Here is a 14350-nt window from a genome sequence, read left to right as displayed (position 1 = left end):
GGCCGTAGTTTGCCCACGGCTGGCCTAGACCATCTCATCGGGGCATGTTAAAAAACAAACAGACCCCAAATTGTAGGTACTTTTGCTAAGCCACCAAATGAAGATCTCACTTAATTACATCTTGGTGCTCCCAGAAATGGAGTCTTACACCAAGAATCTTAAAACCTGCTCAGTATTACTTAGACATCTACCTGATAGACCTCTGTCATCCCTTAGAGCAGGGTTGGGAGACCTTTTCCTGCCAAGGGCCATTTGGATATTTATAACATCCTTAGAGGGCCATACAACATTATCAACTTAAAAATTAGGCTGCCGTATTTTGCCAAACATTTAATTAACTCACGGGCCTTATACAGCCAGCGGGCCGGACATTCCCCACCCCTGCCCTCGCAATAACCAATCACTTTTTCACTCGTATCACTTCCTTGTTCCTGTTCCCTTGTGCATATAAAGCTTTCATTTTGTACAGAGGCTCTGAGTTTCTTTCTGTTTTCAAGACTGGATGCTGCCTATTTCATGAATCTTTAAATAAAGCCAAGATCTTTAAAACTTACTCAGTTGAATTTTGTTTTCAACAGGCAAAGAGTGGTAACTGTTATTTTTAATTTTTTTGTTTAGTAATGTGACTAAATATTTTCACATATTTTGACTAAATATTATGTATGTATTGACTGTTCATATCACTTTGTATTTCTCTATTAGAGTATTTGTCTTTTACATGTTGACTTATAGGTATTTTTATTATTACTTCTCTGCTTTACATTTTTTAATTTTTTTTAATTTTTATTATTTATTTATTTTTGCTTTTGTTAACCGTCACCCGAGGATATTTTCTCCATTGATTTTTTTAGAGAGAGTGGAAGGGAGGGGGGAGAAGGGGAGAAGAAGAGAGAGACAAACATCGATGTGAAAATGACACATCATTTGCTTACCTCCTGCAGGCACCCCAACCTGGGCCAGGGATCAAACCTGTGCCCTTTACTGGGAATTAGTTGTTGTTGTTTTAATTTTATATATAATAATTTTGGTTGTGTTTTATATATTATTTATATACCCTTTCTTTTATGGTTTCTTTTTGTTCTGTTTGTAACTTTAGATCTTTTTACAAGCCAAGTTTATAAAATTATAAACTATATTTTCTTCTCGGATTCATTTTTTTAATCAGTTATTCCAACACCTTTCTTTCTTCAGTGATTTAAGATGTACTCTCTATCATATACCAAATACCTATATTTACTTGGATGATTTTCCCCCATAATATTTGGAACCATATTTAACTAAGTGTGTTAATGTCAACCAAAATGATCAGTTCCATAATTCAACATTTGTTGGTGAGCTGAGGTGGAGATTTTGCTTTGGGTGACATAAATATGTTAATATCTTTCAGTCGTTTAAAAATGTCAGCACATGTACTAAAACTGGAATGATTCAGAAAAGATCAATATGGCCCCCAGGTAAGGATGGCATGCAAATTTGCAAAGCGTTCCATATATTTTCTGTAATACAGTCAACCATTAAAATAATTAATTAATTAATTAATTAAAAATTTAAATAGAATGTCTTTGCATTTATATCCTTGCCAATCCAAATAACATCCAGACTATGATATTGTGTATCTAGTCAATTAAGCAAAACCTAGAGTTGGCTAAGGTTTAAGATCGAAAAAATATATCCAATTCACTTTGCTCATTTAGTCACCCAACAACTTTTCTAACCTCTGGGAATGAAAAACAAAACTCAAAAATTAAACTAAACAAACAAACAAATGAAAAAAAATTAAAAGCAATATAACCTGTCCTTGTGAGGTTTACTTTCTAAGCATAAGTGGGTATAAATGTGTTTTTGACAGGAGGGTGTGGAGAACGGAAAATAAAATATATAGGTAATAGAATATGTGAGTATGCAGACAAAGAAAGCAGAATAGCAATTTGACATGTGTGTTGGCAGGCTGTAGAGGGTGAAGGGACCACCCTATAGCTGTTTGTGAGGGAATTTTGCAGGCAAAGGTAAGAGCAGATGCAAAGACTCTGGCCCCTAAAATGTCTGCAGAGGCTAAGCAAAAGGGAAAGCATTAGGAAATGAGGCTCAAGGGTTTGGTGTGTGTAGGAATTGCACCAGTTGGGAAGGCTATAGACCATGGTGAGGTTTTCAATTTAACACAGATCATCACTTAAGCATCATCTATCTATAAATATGCCTACTAATTTTGACCAATTTACATTAAGTTTTTTTCAACACTAAAAATTAAGTAATTCTGTCACTGTTAAAGACACCATCTGCAAATGTTATTCAGTAAAAATAAAAAAATTACTGATGATAAATAACATACATCCAAATGGTGAGCATTATTTACAGTTGTGTTTTCAGCAGCTATAAGTAACGAGGCCATAAATAACTCTTTTTTTCTTCCAACACAGACTGTAAATTCTTAGCTCTATCTCGAGTTTGACTTACACTTCCAAAGCTTGCTTCTTTTCAGACATATAATTTCTATTGCCTCCAATACATACGATTTTATAAAGCCACCATCTGTAATAAAACTGCCATAAGGGTGATTTTTTATCCTAATTCATAGTACCATATCATAGCTACATCATTTATTTTATATGTATTTGTATTCAAAAATTAAGCCTGTGGAAATTTTAGTCCATATTTCAGTCAACTAAATTTTTCATCATGAAGATTTCCACACGTCTATGGCCTATGATAATTCTTATATTTCATATTAAAAATATATTTCATATACATATGAAATGGCACTTTTCACTTTATTTGTTCAACAGACATTTTGTTAATACTATAAACATGTAGGAAAATTCTTTACTACCACTGAGAAATAATGTTTTATTTTGCTTGAAATAAATTATACTTTCTTTCTTATGCCCACTTTGAAACATATACAAGCAAAGACTCCAGTTTAAGAAAAAGGGGGGCCTAGTATGATGTTACATCATAGAAAGTAATACTTGAGCTTAGGGTCAGAAGGACAGAGGGGAGTACATGACAGAGACACTCTGGAACACGAGCATCACATCTGAGAGTGGAGGCTGCTACGACTCGCCAATTACTTGCATTCAGGAATGCATGTTCATTTTGCCACATCTTCCAATTTCCCAAAAATGCCAGAAATCTGTATTTTTAAATGAAATGTACCAATTAAAAATATCTGAATTCTTTTCAGAACATTACATAGGTTTGACAAACTATACAAGCTATGTTCAGCATCTTACCAATCACTTTATGATGTTCACCTCAAAATAATATCCATTTGATAAGATTTACAGGATGAGAAATTAAAGGGAAGACAAGAAAGGCAGTGTTCAAAAATAAAACCCAGAAGACAATTTCCTAAGTGAAGAAAGGTACAACTATAAAAAGCAGAGAATTTTAGGAACAAAAGGAAAATAATAATAAAAACAAAACCTACACCCAAACACTGAACAAATATGAAGAAAAATAATAATAAAAACATCGATTAGCTGCCTCCTGCACACTCCCTAAGCACCAGGGAAATGCAAATCAAAACTACAGTGAGTTAACATCTCACACTTTTCAGAATGGCTAGTATCAGAAAAAAAAAAAGAAAAAGAAACAACATGTTGGTGAGCATGTGGAGAAAAGAGATCCCTTGCGCAGTGTTGGTGGGAATTTTAATTTACATATTGAGGTTTCTCAAAATATTAAAAATAGAACTACTTTATGATCCAGCAGTCCCACCTCTGAGTATATATACAATAGAAATTTAAATAGGGTCTTGGAGAGATACCTATAATTTTATGTTTATGAAGCATTACTCACAATAAACTAAGATATGGAAACTGCCTAAGTGTTCATCAATGGATGACTAAATAAAAATGTAGTGGAATGGAATGGCATGGAATGGAATGGAATGGAATGGAATGGAATGGAATGGAATGGAATGGAATGGAATGGAATGGAATGGAATGGAAAATTTAGCCATGAGAAAGAAGGAAATCCTGCCTTTTGTGACAACATGGATGGACTTCGAGGACATTATGTTAAGTAAAATAAGAAAGACAGAGAAAGACAAATGCTGCATGGAATCTCTCATATATGGAACCTGAAAAAAAAGTCTATCTAGTAGAAACAAAGTACAAAAGTGGTTGCCATGGGCTAGAGGGGAAAAGGAAGGGAAAATAGAAAGAAGTTGATAAAAGTATTCAGAATTTCAGATATAAGATCAATATGGTCTGAGGATCTAACATAAAACACTGTGACTATAGTTGATGGCACTGTATGGGGTAACTGAAATTTACTACAAGATAGGATTTAAATGTTCTTAGAAACAAAAATAGATAAATATGTGAGGTGATAGATTTGTTAACTAACTAGACAATGGAACTTTTTATAATGTATACATTTATCAAATAATATTGTAAGATTTATCTTACAGTTTTATTGTCAATTGTGCCTCAATAAGGCTGTGTGTTTTTTTCAAAAAATGAAATATGAGAAGCAGCATTTTCATTTTAAGGAGAATCCTTGTCTGAATAGAAACCTCAATTTACTTTCTAGTGCTCAAGTTTCTTAGAAACAACTTTTAAAAATATATATATATATTTTATATATTATATAGTCTCCTGCAAGGTTTTTTTATAGAGAGGAAGGGAGATGGATAGAGAGTTAGAAACATCGATCAGCTGCCTCCTGCACACTCCCTACCGGGGATGTGCCCACAACCAAGGTACATGCTCTTGATTGGAATCAAACCTGGGACCCTTGAGTCTGCAGGCCGACACTCTATCCACTGAGCCAAACTGGTTAGGGCTAGAAACAACTTTTAAATGATGGCCTTATCAACAATTGCACTAGCAAAATGACAATGAAGAAAAGAGAAATTCTTGTTTTAATACTTGTCTCTGGATCTTTAAAAAGGTGCTAGTTTTGCCTGAACCAAGTGAGCTGGAAGGCCAGATAATGGTACACACACATCTGCTATCTTTGTTACCACAGGTCTCAGCCTCATTGCTAAGCTTGTATGAACAGTATAGGTAGTGGGAACAGAATAGTTAGAGAAACATCCTTCTGCCTATAAAACTAATATACTGCTCAGAAGTATCACTTCCATAACTAAAAGCATTCAGCTTGGCCACTTCTTTCAAACAAAGGCTAACCTCATTCCACAAGCATCCACAGTTGCTCCCAAGCAATATCTCCATTTTTGTTCTACTATTTTCCAAACATTGCTTCAATTATCCTGCATGTCAAAAAGATTAGTCTTCTCAGCATACTAGAACATGTCTGATAACTTCCCATGGGGCTATCTTTGCTTTTAAACATAACTTGAGCTGAAAAGCCTTCTCTAAAATATGAGATATTACCTCATCTTCAAGACACAGCTCAAAGGCTATCACCTCATTGAAACCTAGTGTGCGAGTGTACTTACAAGACTCATGTCTTTAATGGGTCTCTCAGCATATTGGGAGCATTTAAATGAATGTGCCTCTCTTTCTTTCTTTCTCTCTCTCTCTCTCTCTCTCTCTCTCTCTCTCTCTCTCTCTCTCTCTCTCTCCCCACTCTCCAGAGCACTTTCCCCAAAGTTCTTGTTCATCCCCTTCTTCAATGTGAGTTTATCCCAACAGTTACAAAGTCTCCTGCAAGGTTTTTAACCTAGAAACATCATTATTTTACTATATTCGATGAGACAAATATGTACAAAATAAATACACGTACGTGGGCTACATAGAGTTTAGTGATATTCCACATTCATTAAGTCATTTATTTAGCAAAACTTAATGAACACCTACTATATGTCAAACACTTTTCTAGGCTCTAGGGATATAGGAATAAACAAGGTTAGTGGATACAGACAATAAACCTATATATAACAGATTTTTAGGTGATGGAAAGTGCTATGAAGACTAAGAGGATAAAGAGTTTCAGGGGTTACTGTTTGGGTAAAACGGTCATTGATCTCCTTTCCAAAGAGAAGACAAATGCACAAAGATCTGATTTCGTCAGGCTGGTTACCTCTGTCAAGTCTATTTCAACTAAGTTATCTTTCGGTGTTGTTACCAGTATTGGAAACATTTTATACTTAAATGTTCTAGTCAAGATCAGGCTTAGTATTCAATTACTTTTTTTAGAATTTTTAAAAATTAAATGTATTAGGGTGACAATGTTTAATAAAAGTATATATGGGTTTCAAGTGTACAATTCTATTCATTGAGCTATTTAATTCTTGTGAAAGAAAAGAACTCCATAAAATCTAGAGTCTTCAGCACTTTCAAACCAGATGCCTAGTTTTGTAATCACTTTTTTATTCTTTACATGCAGATTTACCTAGTGGGAACATTTTTGCTTCTATTTTTCTATCTCTGAAATCTGAAGCATCTTTAGAATCATTCTCAGCCAGGGACAGCCATGACATATTCATTGCCACGCACGTACAAACTTGTCACAGCTTTTCATATTGTCACCACTTTGAATTATGTGTACTGTTGATAGTTCATGTATTGAATTTAATTGCCATTTCATGTTAGCTTCAAAAAGATTACACTCTGCTTCTGCTTTAAAATGAAATGTTGTGTTTTTACCCATAAGTGCTCAGAAACAAAACAAGCAGGGCATAAATGTGAAGCAAATATTGGAGGAACGGCGTGCTCTCATCCCCACGGTCTCTCATCTCCCAGCAGGCTGGAGGGGGCTTGTTCACATGGTAGCAGCAAATGTGAAGAGAGAAAGGAGAAGTGCGGAAGTCCTCTTGAGGACTAGGCTCCCAACTGGTACAGTGTCACTTTCACCCAAGCTGGTGACAAGACCAAGGCATATATGCAAGGGGCAGGGAAGTAGACCCTTTCCCTTGATAGCGAGAGTAGTGGAGGACTGAGACTTCTTTACAAGAAATCTACCCAAGATCACATACCACCGTCACAACCAAATGCAAAAACAAACAAAAAATCTGGCAATTCCCTTTAATAAATGAAAGAAATCTCCAAAGCTCCCAAAGTTGAAGTGACTAACTCATGTCATTCAGGTGTTGCATAGGACTGTCATTAAGTTACATGCATTGATTGGTTAGAAACTTCTCACTTTGATCAAAACCTGCATAACTGTGGTTGGCAAGTGATTCCACTGATGCAGATAGAAGCTGAAGTTGTAGCCCATAGCCTTTCCTGACAGAATATTGACATGCCTCAAAATTATGCTCTCAATAGTAAAACTGTTAAAGGTTTCAAGATCGAGAAAAGATTACATATGTTTATGTTCATGGATCTAGAAGAGCTCTTTCAATAAATATAAATATTTTAAGTGATAAGAGCAATTTTCTATGATTTAACTGGTAGTTATTTTTTTGTGGTACAAAAAAGTAATGACACATTTTAATTAATGACGTATTAAATTTTCTTGGGGGGAATAAAAAAGACACTAAAAGTATTCACCTGCTTGATCTGCTCCTACCATTATGGATATACTCATCACATATTCAAGACATAATAAAGGTTTTGCATTTTAGGTATGAAATTAGATAGCATACTTGCACATGGCTATTTATTTCTTCTCACAACATGGGTTCCTAAACTTCAGTGAGTTTGAGAATCACTCTGGCATTAGGCCCTTAGGAGATGGGGAGAGTGGAATCCAGGAATCTACACTTTGAACTAGTTACCCAAGTCACACCCCAGAAAACACACTTGAGAAAGTTTGACTTATACATTTTTCCCTTAAACTAGGTGGAATATAATGTTTTAATAATGATTTTTAAAAGGTTTAAAATACTAATATGAAAGATACACATCAACTTTCCACTAGATTTCTACTTGGAGGAAATAGGATTAATGAAAAGGAAAAAGAGACGTTTTAACTGTGTGATGTTTTATTTCCCTTAAAAATGATTTGTTTCAAACATTACAAGTGTAAGTCTGCCTAGTGTTTATGAATAAAACAACCTGTTACCCACCCCCACCAACCTACCTACAGCTCCATTGTATGCTCCATGGTCTGTACAGTTATATGCAAAAATGATGGCAAAATGCTGTCTTTTTAAAAGATATGTGTGGTATATACAATAGTATTACAGTTTTCTATTACTCTATATTTTTTAAACTTACATAATTTTTTAAAAATTAGCATTTATCAATAAATGCACTTTAATAGGTGGATCTATATGAAATCACCAAGAATTAATCATTTTGGATCTATAGAAACAGCAATTTCATGTGATTCTACCTAGTACATACAATGAGGGAATCTTTATCCTAGCGAGTCAAATTTTCTGATATCTTATATAATCAATATCTTGTTAAACTTAGCTTGAAAATAAAAAGGATTTGCTCAAGATTCACTTAATCATATTGGTGTCATAACCCTGCACTAAATTTAATATCTAACCAAACTTTACAATTTAATATAAACGGAGTGTACAATTTGCATAAACATTGAAGATACTTTTTTTTCTAACACAGAGAGAAGGCTAATATTGTCTGGCAGGCTTCATTGTTGTCAATGGATTTCTTGCATGTGTTTGTCAAGAACAGATGTTCAGTATTTCTTAATGTCTGCCCATTGTAGTTACTGTATTACTAATCTTGGAGAGTTTTGATTATATGTAAACTTTACAATTTCATTCTTATATTCTTTCCTTACTGTGTGTACTTTTAATTTTTTTGTTCTGTATTTTTTTTTAGTCTTAGTTTGTTTGTTTTCCTAGAGTTCACAACTATTCACTCAGTACCTACTATGTACCAGTTCCTGTGCTGGGCACTAGGGATACAAAGTTGAATAAGAAACAGGTTTCACAGATCGGATGCGATGACTGTCTGTGGGCTAGTACTTCCTGCTTCACTGTAAGGGCTCACTATGCTGGGTGTGGCTCATTCTATGCCCGGCTGGGCTCCCACAAGAAGTACTTATGTCTCTGGTCCTCACTGCATTCTCCCTCTCTGTATTGTCCTTTCACAGAGGATTTTCTGAGAGTCCTTTGGCTGTTTTCCCTTCATACTCAATTTGAATCCACACACTGGCTGCCCAGGCTGTCAGAATGTGACTACAAAACACATTAACATGAACTCTTAACAAAGGGACTGGGTCTATACCTACCCAGTAGGGAATGCCAAACACCAAGAGGGAGGGATGGGCCTTCTGGGGAAGTGTGCCAGGATAAAACCACAGGCTGGCTCTGTGAGCGTCCTGGTCACTGGGTCACTCCCAAGCAGTGGCTTGCAACTTTAAGGAACCTCAGAATCACCCAGAGGCTATCAAAGCACTGATCACTGGGCCCAGCAGGGAGTTTCTGAGTCAGTGGGTTTGGGGCAGGACGGAGAATTTGTATTTCTACTCTTCCTTGTGGGAGAACCCTGGCTGTAGAACCTCCTGAAACTGTTGTGAAGAAGAAAGAAATGGCCACTTTTGCACTTTAAGTATGGAGATTTTTTGCTTTTAAGTTTCTAGTATGAGTGATTTTCAGACTTACCGTTTTCTCTAAATCATTTTTTGCAAGTATTTAAACAACTGAAAAATTTACTCAGTGCAATGAAATAAAATCAGGAGGCTTCATTTTCTGTATCAGTAAAACAGTATGAGTTGGGTTTTCGCTTTATCTGTCTGTTTTTTGTGAACTTTTCCAAAGACTAAGCTCTCATTCTAAGACTTGTTGATTATTTTCAAGTAAAAATTACACAAATGTGATACAATGAAAGTGCTAAATGGTAACTGAATTTTACTTCTCTCTCGGGTAAACAGTAAGTAACTTTATATGATTCTTTTAGACTTGGTGGAAGTATCTTTCGCAAACAAGGCTTCACTGAGAATATGACTTTAAAGTGGAAAACTAAAAAAAGTAAGAGCAGAAGTTGCTAAGATGTCTAGGAGAAGATCATTCCATGTCCATAGAATAACAAAATGAAAATCTCTGAGACAAGAACTTGACCTAGGGGTTCAAAGACAGAGAGCTAGGGGAAGAGTTTGTAGAAGATGAAAACAGAGAAGTATGGGGGAAATTCAGATTGTGTATATTAGAAGCTACTATGATACTCTTTTACTCTTAAATATGAGAAGGGTTTTGAGCATGGGAGTGACATGATTTGTTTAAAGAATCACTCCGGTTGTTGTTAAGCAGTAGTAAGCAGGGAGTTATTAGGAAGTTATTACCATAATTCAAATTAGAAATATTGGTAGTTTGTACTAAGGGGATAGTAGGGGAGGTTGACATAAGTAGTTAGATGGCAAAGGTGAGCCAACAAGATTTGCTGACAGAGGTGGTGTGATGCAGGGGATAGAAAGAAGTCAAGGATAACTCCAGGAAGTTGGCATAAGGAACAAGAAAGATTGGAGCTGCCATTTCTGGGCCTATGGAGGACAACCCTACAGGAGGAGCAAGTTTGTGGGTGGAGATCTGGGTTCAGTTTGGGACATATTAGATTTAAGAATGTTTGTGAGATATCTATGTGAAGATGGTGATTAAACAGTTAGATATATAAGACTGGGGTCAGGGAAGAAGTTTAGGCTAGTGGGAGGTGGGTGGAATGTGGGTGTCTTCAGCATAGCAATGATTTTTAAAGCAAAGGGATTGGAGGGTATCAAGAGAGTCAGTGCAAATAGAAAAGATAAGAGACCCAGATGGCCACTCCCTGGGGCATTTTAGTGTTTAGCACTGTGTAGATGAGAAAGGGGGAGTGAAGTGGGGAAAGGGTGTAGTTTTGAGGTGAGAGGATAACCAGGAAAGTGAGATGTCCTGAAACTGAGAAGGTCATGTTTCAATGAAGGGAGATTGGTCAACTGTGAAAAATGCTGCTCATTATACAGTAAGACAAGCAGTAGTTTAATGACCTGGAGGTCAGTCATGCCCTCCATAAGCAATTATTACAAAACAATTTCCTAAATCAAAGGCTAAAACTTAAAAATGCCAAACATCACTATAAAACTGATAAGCTCATAGCAACTTTCAAAAGCATAATTTAATAATGTAATTATTCAATTAAATATTTGACAAAATTTCTGAAATACTTTCCAAATGTTCAGCATCATACAAATAGAGCCATAATTTTTAAATCTCTCTTTGAAATCTATCTCTTTCTGAGCTACTACTTCTTTTTTTAAATTTCTTTTGAATAAATTTATATTTTTAATATTCTGAGTAAGAATCTTCCAGTGTTCTATTATTATATTCTGTGAAAATTTGTCTTTAAAAATGTACCTAAGATTTCTTTCTAAAGAAATGAAGGGTCAGTGTAAGAGAGTTTTTGTTGATTTTACCATTTCATTAACTCCTAAAATTTTGCTGTTAAAAGAAAAGTACATTTCTAAATTAAACTATAACAGTGACTTGGGCTGCTTTATTCCTAAAAGAAACCATTTTATGTTAAGGTACAATGATGACAAACACATATTTGTAAAGAGGTCATTAAAGATTTTCTAAGCTGCCTCACAGGATGAACACTCTACAAAGAGTTCAGCTATTACCCCTAAATAACTAAGGGTCCTTTCTCCCAAGTTTGCTCAGAGCTGAGGGGTTTCCCAGGATGCAAGACTGCCAGTGGTAATAAAGGTACAGACTTGGGCAAACCAAATGGTTGGTAACTCACCCCCCAAATGTCACCACCTCCTCTAGGTACCTTCTCCCACCTGATTATACAACAACTAGAGGCCCAGTGCACAAAATTTGTGCACTGGTAGGGTCCCTAATGGCTGCCGGCTGCTGGCCAGATACTCCCTCCCTTCCCCCAGCCACCTGCTGCCACCAGGGCCTCCCTCTCTTTCCCCGGACAGCCCCACCCCCTGGCCAAACTCCTGGACGACCTCCCAGATGACCTCCTGGTCAAGGGGACAATTTGCATACTATGCTTTTATTATAGAGGATGATTAAGAAGTACTGGGTTGAGATGTAGAGGACCAGGACTTGAATATTGACTTAACTCTTGCTTATTAAATGACATGGACAAATTATTTTATCCCTAGAATTAAATGAAAAACTGGTTATAAATGTCAGGCATCAGGTATGGCAGAGAATAGATGCTCAAAAAGTGTTAGCTATTTTTATTATGGGGTAAGTTGCAGTGACAAAACTTTTTTTTTTTTTTTTGCATAAGGAAGTTAAGGCTACTTCTGCTCCTAAGCTGGAAACAAATAATGAAAACCAACTCCTAAAAAAATAAAATAAAATTTCAAATTTTCATTTAAATGAAATAGGAAAAAATATAGAATCTAAATATGTGAAAGATGGAACTGAACACATTATTAACAGAAGTTTTAAACTATCTTTAGAAGTGCAGGAACTGGGAATGAGATGTTGTGCAAAGAGAAATTCATTGGGAAAAAATCACATTTTGGAATTGAGTTGCAATGCCTAATCAAGACCTAGAATCATAGAAAAGATATCATCTGATAAACTGCCTCATTTATATATGAGGAAACTGAAGCCCAGAGAGATTAACTGATTTTTTCAAAGATATCCAATCAACTAATAATGAAGTCTAGCTTCCCAGGGGCAGTGGCCAACCAGTCCCTGCATCCTTTGTGCCTTTTAAGTTTCGGACACATAATAGGCACCAAATACCTATATGTTGATTGACTCACTCACTGACAGAATGAAATGATAAATAAATGAATAAATCAGTGAGTGAATAAATGAATAAGTGCACGATAGAAACCAGAGGAAAACAAAGGTTTCTCTATTTTCAGCCCAGAGTTTTCCATTTTATCCCTACTCTGTACCCAACATTGACTCAAAACTCTTTTTTTAATATGTTTCTGCTTTATTTCTCTCTGCACTTCTCTTGAGTCAGGGTACAGGACACAAAGAGTAGTGTGAAAATAAACACATTTAGCGGGAGATAGGCTTTCTACTATGAACGGAGAGTAACACTGAAAAACATATTTGCTAGAGTGTTGATAAATGAAAGAAAAACTGTTGAAATAAGTTTAGGATTCACTGACAAGAGGGACCCCCCACTGTGTTGATTTACTTTACCAAATGTCTTATGTAGCTACTAGATTCAGTCCATTTATCTAGTCCTCTGTAGCTACACTCAACACAGACTCTTTTTCAAGAAAAAGACTTCCGTGCAAACCCCCTGCATGATTTTTTCCTCGGTTTAAAAGAGCTTATTAATGGAAAAGTAAATTTAGAAATCAGTTCTTGTTCTGGATAAAAGCCTACACTATAAGCCAAAGGCAGCTTCATTCTTCAGTGTGCCTAAGTATACCTGGGTGGATTGAAAACGTTGAGAGTGAATTACTATTGCTCATGCAGAAGAGAGAAAAATTAAATGGGAGGCTTTTTAAAGAAAATGGAAACTAATAGAAATACCAGATTTACAAAGTTGCTGTTCTGCTTCAGACATTCTTTAGTGACTCTTAAGTCTTACAGCAAAGATTCCCCTAATGGAGTCAGAGGTGTTTCCATTTCAATTCCTAAGTCCCTGCTGCATTGTTTTGGGCAGGGTAGGGGGGTGGGCAGGGAGGGGGGTAGAGGAATGGTTATCTGTAAGAGTTGTTGTTTTCTTCTTTCCCAGATTTTTCTCCCTGCAAATCTTGACCCCAATGTCCAGTTTTGTAAATTTCTATAAACAGTAAAGTATAAAGTATTATACAGATCATTCTTGTCTCTCTCTTTCTCTCTCTCTCTCTCTCTCTCTCTCTCTCTCTCTCTCACACACACACACACACACACACACACACACACACAAATGGAAGAGAAGCTTCATACCCAAAGCTGATATCCTATTAAAGTAAGAAAATTAAAGAGGGCTTTTATTTATTTTTCCCATTTCATGGATCATCATGAGACCCAATAGGTTTCTCTGACACAATTTGCATTTTGTAAATAGAATGCTCAGTTTTTGTTTTTTTATCCTTGCCAACATGAGGGCAACCAATTTTTTTTCAATCATCCTAAAATCAATTGTTCTATAAAGGAATGATATTCTACCAAAAGACATGAGAATGCCAATGTACAAAAATGCCAAGAATGTCATGAAATACTTTAATGCATGTTCATTTGCTGTCAGAACCATTGCTGGAGGTCAGCTAAGAACCAAGCTAGTCAACTGGAAACAGCTGATTTGTGTGAAAATTATCAGAAATTCAGGAAATTTCTATAATAGTAGACTCAGGGGATCAAGCAAGGTGGTGAGTGGGTACTTGTGAGATAACTAGTGGAGTTAATGAGATATTTAGTCAGATGACATGGGTTCCAATTCCACCTCTAACACTTTCTGGCTGTGTCACCTTAAACAAGTGTCATAGCTTTTTCTGAGCCTCACTTTCTTCATCTGATAAGATTATTGTGAAGAATAAAAAAGATAAATGAATATAAAGCACTCTGTATAGTGCTGCTATATAGAATCTCTCTATTTAAAAGCCTAATATACAAATTGTCCCCTCCGGAGTT

The 14350-nt window shown here is 35.9% G+C and overlaps 1 non-coding gene across 1 annotated transcript; it reads left to right on the top strand.

The window, feature by feature from the left end:
- The first annotated feature begins 1389 nt into the window (after positions 1–1389).
- On the top strand, positions 1390–1495 carry LOC111826152. The gene has a single exon (XR_002829405.1). It is a non-coding gene; the product is annotated as a U6 spliceosomal RNA (small nuclear RNA).
- The last annotated feature ends 12855 nt before the right edge of the window (positions 1496–14350 follow it).

Source organism: Myotis lucifugus, unplaced genomic scaffold, assembly GCF_000147115.1.
Source record: "Myotis lucifugus unplaced genomic scaffold, Myoluc2.0 scaffold_57, whole genome shotgun sequence".
Lineage (NCBI taxonomy): Eukaryota > Metazoa > Chordata > Mammalia > Chiroptera > Vespertilionidae > Myotis > Myotis lucifugus.
This window is presented reverse-complemented; position numbering and strand designations above follow the sequence as displayed.